Here is a 12,811-nt window from a genome sequence, read left to right on the forward strand (position 1 = left end):
GCCAGAGAAACACAAGCCATCTCACAGCTGTCCCCTGGCACATCCCAACAAGGGCTCTATCTGATGAGCCGGAGTTTGTGCTGTGCACAGCGGCACGGAGGCAGCCCTCAGCACTGTCTGTCTCTCTTCCTCTCGCTCTCTCCTACTCTATCTCTCTGTTTCTCTTACTCCCTCAGCACTGTCTGTCTCTCTTCCTCTCGCTCTCTCCTTCTCTCTCTCTCGCTCTCTCTCACTCTTTCTGTTTCTCTTACTCTCTCCTTCTCTATCTCTCTCTCTTTTCTTCTCTCTCTCTCTCTCTCTCTGTTTCTCTTACTCCCTCAGCACTGTCTGTCTCTCTTCCTCTCGCTCTCTCCTTCTCTCTCTCTTGCTCTCTCTCACTCTTTCTGTTTCTCTTACTCTCTCTTTCTCTATCTCTCTCTCTTTTCTTCTCTCTCTCTCTGTTTCTCTTACTCCCTCAGCACTGTCTGTCTCTCTTCCTCTCGCTCTCTCCTTCTCTCTCTCTCGCTCTCTCTCACTCTTTCTGTTTCTCTTACTCTCTCCTTCTCTATCTCTCTCTCTTTTCTTCTCTCTCTCTCTCTCTCTGTTTCTCTTACTCCCTCAGCACTGTCTGTCTCTCTTCCTCTCGCTCTCTCCTTCTCTCTCTCTCGCTCTCTCTCACTCTTTCTGTTTCTCTTACTCTCTCCTTCTCTATCTCTCTCTCTCTTCTTCTCTCTCTCTCTCTCTCTGTTTCTCTTACTCCCTCAGCACTGTCTGTCTCTCTTCCTCTCGCTCTCTCCTTCTCTCTCTCTCGCTCTCTCTCACTCTTTCTGTTTCTCTTCCTCTCGCTCTCTCCTTCTCTCTCTCGCTCTCTCTCACTCTTTCTGTTTCTCTTACTCTCTCCTTCTCTATCTCTCTCTCTCTCTTTCTCTCTCTCTCTCTCTGTTTCTCTTATTCCCTCAGCACTGTCTGTCTCTCTTCCTCTCGCTCTCTCCTTCTCTCTCTCTCGCTCTCTCTCTCTCTTTCTCTCTCTTTCTTCCTCTTGCTCTCTCCTTCTCTATCTCTCTCTCTCTCTCTTCCTCTTGCTCTCTCCTTCTCTATCTCTCTCTCTCTCTCTTCCTCTTGCTCTCTCCTTCTCTATCTCTCTCTCTCTTCCTCTTGCTCTCTCCTTCTCTCTTCCTCTCGCTCTCTCCTTCTCTATCTTTCTCTCGCTCTCTCTCTTTCTTTCTGTTTCTCTTACTCCCTCCTTAGGTCTAAGCTAAGGAATACCCTGAGATCACTTTTTCCAAATAAGAGCAGCCAACCAAGTGGAACATCCATTTGTTTTTGTGAGTGACTGCAGCCACCCGGGATTTGCTACGTCGTGAAAATAAAGAACAGCCTTGGCTCCATCCTAGTCTTTTAAAAAAAATACGTTTTTTCATAGCCTTTTTTTTAGCAGACAGACTTGGTGCCGATAATATAATTAATATTTTCAAAGAACATCACTTGGGTTAAGCTACTAAAACAAAAACCACATGTTTGGCTACATTTGCTGCCTAGAGGTTTGCATGCAGGAGTGGGGAAAGACACACGTGTCTGTCCTCAACCTCCGGCTTTTCCCTTTTCTCCAGCCAGAACCTGGACACCGTGATACTAGCTCTCCTCTGCCGCTGGGAAGCCTCACGTAATCACCACATTTACTCTGAAAAAGTATATTTTCCACTTCAGAAAGACGGACTGAAGGAAATAATCTCTTTTTGTTTGATAAAAGGTCAGTTGTTATCAGCACAAGAACATGTGCACCCAGTGCCCCCACCCCCCTCCAGACATAACAACCACTTTATTTACACTTTCCATATTCCACAGGATTTTGACAAAAGAAAGAATGTCCACTAGCAGGGAAAACGTAGACCTGGGATTATTTTGGTGCAAAGGTCCAAATAAACCATGTGTAGGTCGCGACCTTTTCTGATCAGAACCAAATGTGTGGTGTGTGTTGTTTTTGAGAGCCCGATGAAAGCAGTACCTAGCCCAGCAAGCGAAGCCTTGCACAGGGGGGACTTCTCCCCCCCCCTGTCACCCCCGTCCATGAGAGTTCCCTCACAGAGTGTTGCTTATTAACCTTCCCCTGCATAAGACCCCTGTTGTACTGAAGCCGGCTCTATCCTCCCCAGGCTTTATTTACACTATATACTTTGTCAGGTAGTCAGCAGGTAGGACTCGCTCGGGGCCAAACATTCAACTTCTATATAGGTTAGCATTTGTGCGGTAGCATTTTCTTATTCTTTGGTACATATCTTGTGCAGTTCTCACAGGGTAATTAATAGCAGAGCAGCCTGTGGTGTATGACTTAAGCCATAGGTATATATGCGGAGGTGGAGAATATCGGGGTCGTGTTGCAGGTTTGTTCTGATGTGAAGCTGATTAATGGAGTCTGTCTAGAAAGTGACTTGTTTGCCACAGGCCATCGAAAGTAGACAAACCCATTCTAGAGTCTAATCCCCCTTTTTTTAAAGGATCTGACCTGGTTTGTGAAGTGATCACTTTCATGTATGTTCAAAGGCTGCAGAGGACATGCAGCACGTATGTACTCAGACTGACAACCACTCTGTTTTTTTTGTCCCTTTTCCTCTGTCCCAACAAATAACACACAGCTCAAAAGTCGGTCAATATTTATGTAATAGCGTATAGCTTCGAGTGCAGACAGGGCCATGATCAAAACGTGCCTTTTATGTGTGACCCGCCATTGACTCCACTCACTGAAGCCCCTAACGAAGCCGGGGGTAATCAGGTGACGAGGCGTTCACCGGTGAATCATCATCCCTCTGGTCCAGAGAGGCTCCCTGATCCAAGCGAGCGTTGGCTTCGCCAGGCCGTCTGTCGCCAGCCACTCCGTGCGACACGCTGTGTTACCGTGGGCGTGTAGGACGACATGTCCCTGAACATTTGAGTGATTGAGGGCAGCTTGTGAACATAAGGGCCTCTGACAGCAATGAATTCGGAAGTGAGTCCTCTTCTTCGTCTTTCTCCTAAGGATTATGTTATCTGGGATATTTGACTATGTCCTATTAAACATGACGCTGACATTCATGGTTGCAAAATCTAAATGCCAACTGTGATTTCTTTTGTTGTCTTATGTAACATTTATCAGTTTTAGTAGAGGTGTTTGGTTTGCCGGTTGTGCTGTTGTGCATGTCAAAAAGCATACCTTTTTTTTTTTTTCATTTTTTTTTTTTTAAAGGCCCTTTCTGTTACTGCTTATATGAATAGCAGGCATTGTGGGTGTTATTGTACTGCTTGTAAGAAAAGTGGATATCGTGGGAATGGTGAGAGAGACTTTTTGATTCTTTCGTGTAAAATCGCTGGTGTAACGCTGACCCTCCGTTGCACATTCCAGTCATTTTACGAGACCCACTAATTCATTTTTTGACGTGGAATACACAAACATGCACGGATCAGGCAAGTTGTGTCCATACGAGCTGGGTATCGGTGTTTGGGGAAAGCCACCGCATGCCGATTGTGGGAAGGAATCACTCTCAACATTTTCATTCAGAGTCAAACATTTTCATAGTAAGCGTAAAGAAAGCCCTCTCTAGATCTAAGAGATGTTTTGGAAAACCAAAAAAAAAAAAGATGCAAAAACATGTTCTTTTTTCACTTGATTTGCTGGAAAATGTTTTCGTTGAGGTTCTCTCGTAAGTCGTTTATAATGGAATCAATTAGATGGAGCGCCGCAGAGCGTGCGAGGGAAGCAACCAAATGCTGTCATTTTCATAAGCGGCTGGGGGGTTTTGGGGGGGATGGGGGGTCGGGGAGGCATGCTGGTTGTGTGGCTCTGGTGGTGGTTGTGCGTTTGGCTAGCTGGGGCCCTCACTCCTCGCTCTGAGGCTGGCTGTCAGACAAGCTCGGTGGGTGGACGCTGCCTGGACCTGCCACACACACACACACACACACACACACACACACACACACACGCACACGCACACGCACCCACAGACACACACACACAAACACACACACACACACACACACACACGCACACACACACACACACACACACACACACACACACACGCTGCCCGCACCGAGTGGCTCCTGAGGAGGATTACACCATGCCTGAGCTCTAGGAGGCCAGACTACAGGCTCCAGTCTCCGCCTGGTCAGTGACAGGAAAGTAATTTCTTTCTCTCTTTCTTTCTCTCTCTCTCTCTCTCTGTCCCCCACCCAGCTCTCACTCTGTTGTTTTGGTTTGGTTTTTTTTTTTGGCCCTGGAAATCTTTTGGAAGATTTTCCTTTTTTTCTGTGCTGGGTTTCTGTGCTTAGGTCAAGTCAAGTCAAGTCAAGTCAAGTGTACTTTATTGTCAAAAATCTATGTAACAGGGTTAGCACAGAAGTTTGAAATTGCGTTTGACCAGTCTCCAATGTGCAGTTTAAAACATTTAAATAAGACATTTGACAAAATCTCTCTCTCTCTCACACACACACACACACACACACACACACACACACACACACAAACATTTAAATAAGACATTGACAATAATCTCTCTCTCACACAGACTCTCACTCACACACACATACACACACACACACACATAGCAGCAGAAGTACAATCAGTGGTCATAAGGTGCAACAGTAAAGTAAAGTGCCAGTGGTATCCAGCTCCTCTGTTTGCTCTACTTCTGTTTTAAAGTACTCTCCTCTGTTTTAGTCCGTCATGTTGTTGTTGTTTCTGTCTCTCTCTCCTCCTCCTCCTCCTCCTCCTCCTCCTCCTCCTCCTCTCTCTCTCTTTACTCGCCCCCCTGGACACTTACCTCTGAGTAATGAACTGTGACTCTGGGAGGAAAAAATGCAGCTCTGCGGTTTCTCTCCCAGTTCCTTCTTAAGCCGTCAGATCCAACGACCGAACGTTCGAGCTAATAAGACGTCTCGAGCTCGGAAAAACTGAGAGCCATCCATTTACACAGGCCATCAGTAGGCGTACCCAGTCTTCTTGTAACCCCCTTTTTTTTCAATTATTTAACTACAGGCTCATGGAAGCAGAAATAACTGCTGTTTATTTACACTCCGCTGGTGAGAAGTTGTGTTACACATCGGCCATTTTTTTATACACTCAGAATGCATGTTTATGAGCCCCAATGATATGCAGGTAGTTGCATGGCCAGGAGCAGTCGCAATGCTCGTTAGTCATGCTTATGCGCAGCCAGTGACATGTTACATGATTGATTTTTCACATGACTACATGCTAAACGGGCGTGATGGGCTCCCTCTAACAGGGGCTGAGGATTGAGGGGGGCGAGGGGGGGTCGTGGAGTGGAGAGAATTTGAGGGGATCTGGGGTGACCAGTGCTGGTTCACTGGCTGGAGGCTTTTTTTTTTTTTTTAAAGAGTTTAGCCCAAAAGTTTGTTGGGATGTTTTTTTTTTTCGGTTCGGTTCCAGAGTATCCGTCCCAGCAGCTGCGCCCGGCACCATATGGAGGGAACAGACGCCGCTGCGGGTCAGGTTTTGGTGACGTCTGGACCGAGACCGCTCTCGCATTAAGGAGTCCACAGCACTCCCTCTCTCTCTGAGTCTGTTGTTGCCACAGCTCCCATGGTAAACCAGGGTACACTGGCTTTCACAGCTGAGTGAGTCACCCCCCCGTCCCCCCGTCACACCTACCCACCCAGCCTTTGTTTCCCACTCTGTCCCCTCCTGTCTCTCTCTCTCTCTTTCTCAATCTCTCTCTCTTTATTTTTCACAATCTCTCTCTCTCTCTCTTTCTCAATCTCTCTCTCTCTATCTCTCTCTCTATCTCTCCCTCTCTCTCCACTCTGCATTCCCACTCATCACAAGAGCAGGATCCACTCAGCTGGAACTGAGGGCCTATCGCTCGCCTGCAAACACATGATTCACTAACTCAATTATCCCTTTCTTTCGGAGAGTCTTTTTATATCTCCTCTTAGATGCCTTCTCTTTTGCACCGTTCATTCCAGAGACTTATTGCTAATTGATTAACAAGCAGGTCCCAATGCTGCAGCGCTGCCAAAAGCCCCAGCAGCAAGCTGAGAGTGAGGGAAGGAGGGGGGAAAGGGAGAGAGAGAGAGAGAGAGAGAGAGAAATAGAGAGAGAGGGATAGAGGGAGTGGGGAAATGAGTGCTATACCGAGAGCCCTGTGGCACATACGCATATGATCCAAGAGACTGTGATTAACCAGCGAATGCATCCCCAACTTCAGCATTACCCAGAGGGAGTTCATAAATAAAACACATTTGCAAATACACACAAACACCCTTACCCCTCCACACACACACACACACACACACACACACACACACACACACACACACACACACACACACACACACACACACACACACAAACACATAGACTCTGTCTCTCTCTCCCTCTCTCTCACACACACACACCCAGACACACACATAGACTATATCTCTCTCTCCCTCTCTCTCACAAACACACACACAGGGCCAATTTCTCTAAGGCTGCTGTCTTGTGTCTAATGATGCAGTTTGCTTCCCAGCTTTGACACACGAGAAGCGAAAAAAGCTTCTGTAAGCTCCAGAACTCATGATCACTGAGTACATTAAACTTAATCATTAATTCGGGTCTCTAAGTCCCCCTGGGCTCTGGCTCTGGCTCTCTTTATTAAAATCATGTGTAGCGAGCGATGAAGAGGAGCATCATGTTTTAGGAATGTGTGTCAGAGGACCATTACAAAGCTAGTTTTACAGGAACTAGGAGGTGCCAGAAAGCGTTTGCTCACTGCTCACTGCTCACTGCTCACTACTGAGTGATAAACATTTGGTGCGGAGGTGCTGTTGGCAGGAGCAGCAGTGACTGGTGTCGTAGCCATTTTTCTTTTCCCGGTCCTCTAAATGATGTTATGGCCAGTGACCTGGTTTGGTAGATATCCGCACTGAGTTTCGTAAATTGTTCTGAAAAGGAATGCTGTCCTCGGTCTTGAAAGTTATTTTTTACTTCCCAATGTAAACAGCCTTTGCAAAGGGCCCTCTGTCTCCAAAGTGTGAAACATATTTACATTTTCTTGTCAAAGCAAATATTCAGGCAAAAAAAAAAAAACTTTTTATTTTTACATGCGCACTAGAGCATTTAGTTTTTTTTGCCACCTGCAAAAAGGTTACAGTGAGCCAGATTGAGTGTGTGTGTGTGTGTGTGTGTGTGTGTGTGTGTATGTGTGTGTGTGTGTGTGTGTGTGTGTGTGTGTGTGTGTGTGTGTGTGTGTGTGTAGTGTGTGTAGTGTGTGTAGTGTGTGTGTGTGTGAGTGTGTGGTGCTAGAGGTGCACAAAATGTGGAAAAGGGGTGGAAGGGAGTTGAACCCAGATGGAAATGTATGAATACCGTGAGTGTTTCTCAAGCACGTTGACTCACACGGAATAACAAGGGACCCCGGTACATGATGTCACTTCCCTATATACCCACCACCGGATGGAATCAGAAAATGGCTCCTTTTGTCCCAAGCAGCTGTTCACACAGTGCTGGCAGGTGCCACAATGATTTTTCACATCTCTGGGTGTGAAGGAAAGCGAGGGAGAGCGGAGCGCCGGACGGCTGATTAGCGAGGATGTGATCACTGGGCTGTCAAGTCTTTCTAAAGAGCTGTGGGCTCACACTGAAAAGAGCTTTTGTGTGGCCCAAGAAAGGGGACATGGACACGTAGAGACAACGGGGCAGGAGAAACGGGTTTTTTTTTTTATATCGTCTCGTCAACAGCGCTTTTCCTCATAATGTGGTCTGCCATGTAAATAAAGCCGCGAGCTTGCTGTGAGAGGCCAAAGAGAAAGTATTGTGATGTTTTTTCCTCGCAGTCTTTGTGTAGAGGTGTCGTTGTTTTAGTCATCGGTTGTGCTTCCTGATTGTGGAATGCAGTGCATTGACATGAGATCCACATATTAGCATTTCTGCTGCTGGGTTATGAGAATTTGAATAGTGGTGGATATCGGGCCACACTTTAGCCTCTCGTCAACGTTTCTGTTTTTTTGGAACCCTCCACATCAAATGGGGTGGGGATCTTTTAAGGCTTTGGCGTGAGCAGAATAGCTCAACACCCAGCACAGAGACTGTGCTTGATTCCCTCACTGTCCATCTCTCTGGAGACCAAAGAGTAAGTGTTTTACTGATGAGACGCCAAGCAGCTCTCATACGATATGTTCCGTCTCCCTCTGTGTACATACCTATATATTCCGTGCGTGTTGGTAGCTTCATGTGTCTCCTGTCCTCCGAGGATAATTGGCCGTCGTCCACTCACACGGAGTCAGCCCACATACAGCTGCCTCAACGGGGGTCTCCACCAAAGTCATCCGTGTGTCTCGCATGACAGACTCTTCTTTATTATGTGTTATTGGAAGGTGCAGTCAGTGGAGGGCTCTGTTACTGTGATACCCGATCGTGGCCGTTTGATGTGTTTGGCTTGGGGAATAATAAGATATCCCGCGGAACAGACACGGAGGGAGGGGGACCGCTTCTCCCTGGGCTGCTTTGCACACCAAAGCAAAGCTTCCTCCATTTGAATGAGCTCTCTCTGGAGCCTCACTGGCTTAACTGGGGGTGATTATCCCCCCATCCCCTCCCGCACTCAACTCAAACCTGGGGTCGTCGCTGAGCAAAAGGAATCGAGTTCGAACTCGGAGAACTGGTCGGAGAACTTTGGTCAGTGTCGAGGTAAGGTTCTCAACTGAACACTTGCTCCCTGTTCGGGAGGGTTTCGGGAGGATTTGGTTACCGGGGTCGACCCGTGGATTTGGTGGACTGTCGGCTCGATTGATCCTTAATCACCATAAATGTGCTTATGTAAATAGCTTAGGCCAAACAAAGAGGGCATGTACAGTACGGAACACGCAGCGCCCAGCCTGTGCTGCCCCTGATCACGTCAGTCAGTGAACACAACTAAAGGCTCATAAAGTAAGTGTGTGTGTGTATGTGTGTGTGTGTGTGTGTGTGTGTGTGTGTGTGTGTGTGTGTGTGTGTGTGTGTGTGCGTGTGTGTATGCCTGGTTGTGCATCTGTGTGTGTGTCTGTGTGTGAGAGAGATACTGAAATGGCAGCAGCGCTGGAGGCTTGGGCATGCAGAGGCAACAGCCAGGGAGACGCTCACACACACACACACTCACAAACACACACACACACACACACTCACAAACACACACACACACACACACACACACACACACACACACACACACACACACACACACACACACACACACACACAGCAGCCATCTATCACTATTGCTCGGCCCGACCAGACGCTCCCGGCCCTCTCTGACACTCCCACGCCGATCCACTGATACGCTCCTCGTCCTCAGAAGAGCCACTCTTGTCACCCTTCTCCTTCACCCAGGCCTTTTGGGTCTTTAGTCTTTTTTCTTTTAAAGAATGACCTTCAGCTTATCTCCCCATCAGTGTGTGTCTGAGAGGAGAGGGGAATGGGGGGGGGGGGGGGGAGGCAGGGGAGGAGGTGGGGGGTGAGTCGAGTCGCGTCGAGGCTGGAGAGAGGCGAGCAGGGGGAGAGCGCCGAGGGCGGCGTGAGGCGCCTCGCCCAACTCCCAGAGAATGTGCCCTCCTTTAATCAGCAGCACTGGCTTGGCTGTGGTGGAAGAGAGAGAGAGAGAGAGAGAGAGAGAGCGAGAGAGAAAGAAAGAAAGAAAGAAAGAAAGAAAGAAAGAGAGAGTGGAGAGCCAGCAGGAGCAGATGAGAGGCCCCCGACACAGGCTGTGGGATCGGACGCAGACTCTGAGATGGATTGCTCCGCTCGGCCTTCCTGCGGAGAGGGCTGGGTGCGGTGCGGGCCAGAGAGGAAGTGGACCCGTCGGGGTGGAGACACGGGCTTAAGGGGGTGGGGGGGGGGGGGGGGGGGGGGGGGGGCTGGTTTGAAGCTGATGGGGCCCAGTCGATACAACCTCTGCTGGGAGACGGCGTGGACGTTTGATGTGCTGCCACAAAGCAGGTTCTCATGAGCTCCCAGCTGCTGGGTTGCACTCGGCCTTCCAGCTGGACGAGAATGCGAGATTGCGGGGTAACTGCTTCAAGCAAGACGTGAAAACGTCCACCCCCAAGTGCTTAATATGTCAGAGTTTATAAATCTCGTTTTAAGCCGCTATCAGCCAAATTGAGTGGTAAAACTTTTTTTGATACCAACCGATACAACGAAAGGGGAAGAAAGCCAAAGAAAATAACACTGTCAACTGATCTCCTTCGAAAAAAACTCTATTTTAGCCCGAGCGCATGTTTGAGTTCGTCCACCCACGCTCGTGTCCTGGGGTATCTGCCGTTGGGATCAGCTCTCCTCGCTCTCGTACAATTAGATTTTTCGAGTCACTGCCCAAGAAATGTTTCGCAGTCGAGTTCTTGTGCGAGTTGCCAGCCGTCATTATCATAGGGCTAAAAAACAATGCCTCAAGTGGGGCCTCATTAGAAAGGCCAGTGCCATGTGCGATTACGGAGAGGGCTGACGTGTGAAAAAGTAACAGGAATTAATGCCTGCAAATGAGCCTGATGGTGGTACTGGAGGTCGTGTAAATTGTCACCGACCCGCCTGCCATGGCTGGCCAAGGAGCCACCTCCATCACGGCCCCCTATTTAACCCCCACCCCTCCTCCACCTTTTTTGGGACACAGCTGAGGGCTAGAAATGTCATGCCCAGCCTAATCAACGTCAACTGCCTGCAAATTACCAGCACATGCTGCCCTGTTAGCGCAGAGGGGAAGGCTGCATTGCTGGCCCCCTGGTTCAGTGGATACAGCAAGCGTACAGCACACACACATACTCTCAGTCACACACACACACACACACACACACACATACACACACACACTACACACACACACACACACCCCCACACACACAACACAAACACACACACACACACACACACACACACACGCAAACAAACATACAGCAGTGCCATTGGAAGTGGAAAACTTGCTCTGGGTGGGAATGTTTGGACTGAAATGAAACGACTGCTTGTGCAGTTATTCCTGGGCTCTCTGACTCATTCCTTGTAAAATATGGCGGGTTCCTTTTCAAGTCATTTGGAAGTCAATTTTGACCCTACTCTCCCCTATTCATTTTCTTTACAGTGTTCAGGCATCGCACCTGTTTGAGTGCAGTATTTCAGAGCAGTTTTCCAGTGTGCAACTTCTTACCTCTTAAACTATGTTCCCCCAACAACGTGTGCAACATTCGGCCAGCCAGGGTATCTGAGGGGAGCTGAAAGAACTCTGTGGTTCCTCAGGTGACTCTGTTTTACTCCTTAGCAGCGGCCGTGAGTGTCCTGGGGGCAGCGTGAGTCTCCCATCTACTTCCCGGGCTACTGATCATGTTTACTTCCAAGCCTGTTGTCCGTGATTGGTGATGGTCCCAGGCCCACTCTTACCTCGGCTCAGGTGCTGTCTAGAGAGCTGAAAGAGGATGGCTGCCAGTGGAGATGAATGGACATCCTCTCCCCCTCTAACACAAAAACTCACAGAACGCTCTCACACACACACACTGAAACATAGACACACACCTTCACAGAAACATATGGACATGCACGCACTTGCGACACATACACACACAATCAACACACACACACACACACACGTATACACACACTAATGCCTACACACACATGGTAGACAGCACTTCTGTTCTCCTAATTAGCGGCTCATAGTTGCAGGCATGATTTAGTTTCAACCCAAATCTCCCCTGCGCAACTCCTCTGGTCAATAAATCTCTTAAGACAAGCCAGCCGCACCATGAGGACTGGAGTGCTGGAGTACTGGTGTTCACGTGCACGCACACACACACACGCACACACACACACACACAGACATCGTCGCTTGCTCTAATTTCATTAACAGGCAGAGCTGCACGCTCTGGCATTCCGTTCCGTCGTGTTGGACGGAAACACGATACGAAAATGAAACACGTTAGTTCTGTTTCTGTTTTTTTTTTAAACAGAAAGTCGTGGTTTATGAAGGCACTAACATAACTTTTCTGCGGCCGAACTGTACTCCACTGCGCCCGAGAGCAGAGTTATGGCCTGAGGTTTCGCGTTTTGTCCAGCTAAAAGTTGGGCCCATTTCAATGGAGAGGACTCTGGAGCATAAAATGTTGATCTTATGTTTGGCTCTCCAGCAGGGTGCCTTTTAATGCTTTAATTCAATTTCCATTGACTTGGGTGGTCACAGTGTCTACACAACACGTGATTGGTTAAGTCAACAAGATAACCTTTTGTCTAAAGTGCACATGAACACCTTCTGGGTGCCAGCAGTCAAATGAGAGCTTCACAAAATCCACACAGACACACACACACACACACACACACACACACACACACACAAACACACACACACACACAGACACACACACACACAGATCCAGAGTGCTTTGGCTCCATGTTTCATGTTGAATAGGATCCCAAGGTTCTTTTATGATGAAAACACATATTATAGCCAGTCTAGTAGCACCTAATCACAGTCCTTAGATGGCAAAAAGGCAAATAATAAAGCATGTGACTGTTTGTCTTGGATACGGCACTGTTTGACTTGTTTTTTCCACATCTTATGCGTCATTCTACAAAAGTGCAGAAACGGAATCAAATGAAATGATAATATTGAAACAATAATACTTTTAGTTTATTCCCGATTTGGTTCCAAATATCTTTATATAGTCAAATGTGAAGGACTGGTCATCAATAACATAGTTGTTGGTTTGGCTTTTACTCACCTCCATGGGTGTCCCATTCTGGTCTCCTCATGTGCCCCCCTTAACCCCTACACTCCCCCCCCCCCCCCCCCCCCCACACACACTCACCGCAAGCTGCTGTCTCACGGACATTCCACCCACCCGTAGC

At 48.1% G+C, this 12,811-nt stretch overlaps 1 protein-coding gene across 1 annotated transcript in view; it reads left to right on the top strand.

Moving 5' to 3' along the window:
- Positions 1–12,811, top strand: part of pdzrn3b (PDZ domain containing RING finger 3b) — a gene marked incomplete at its 5' end in the record, with an annotated part of 104,526 nt that overhangs the window by 19,929 nt on the left and 71,786 nt on the right.

The sequence above is a fragment of the Sprattus sprattus genome, assembly GCF_963457725.1.
Source record: "Sprattus sprattus genome assembly, chromosome: 10".
Taxonomy (NCBI): Eukaryota; Metazoa; Chordata; class Actinopteri; order Clupeiformes; family Clupeidae; genus Sprattus; species Sprattus sprattus.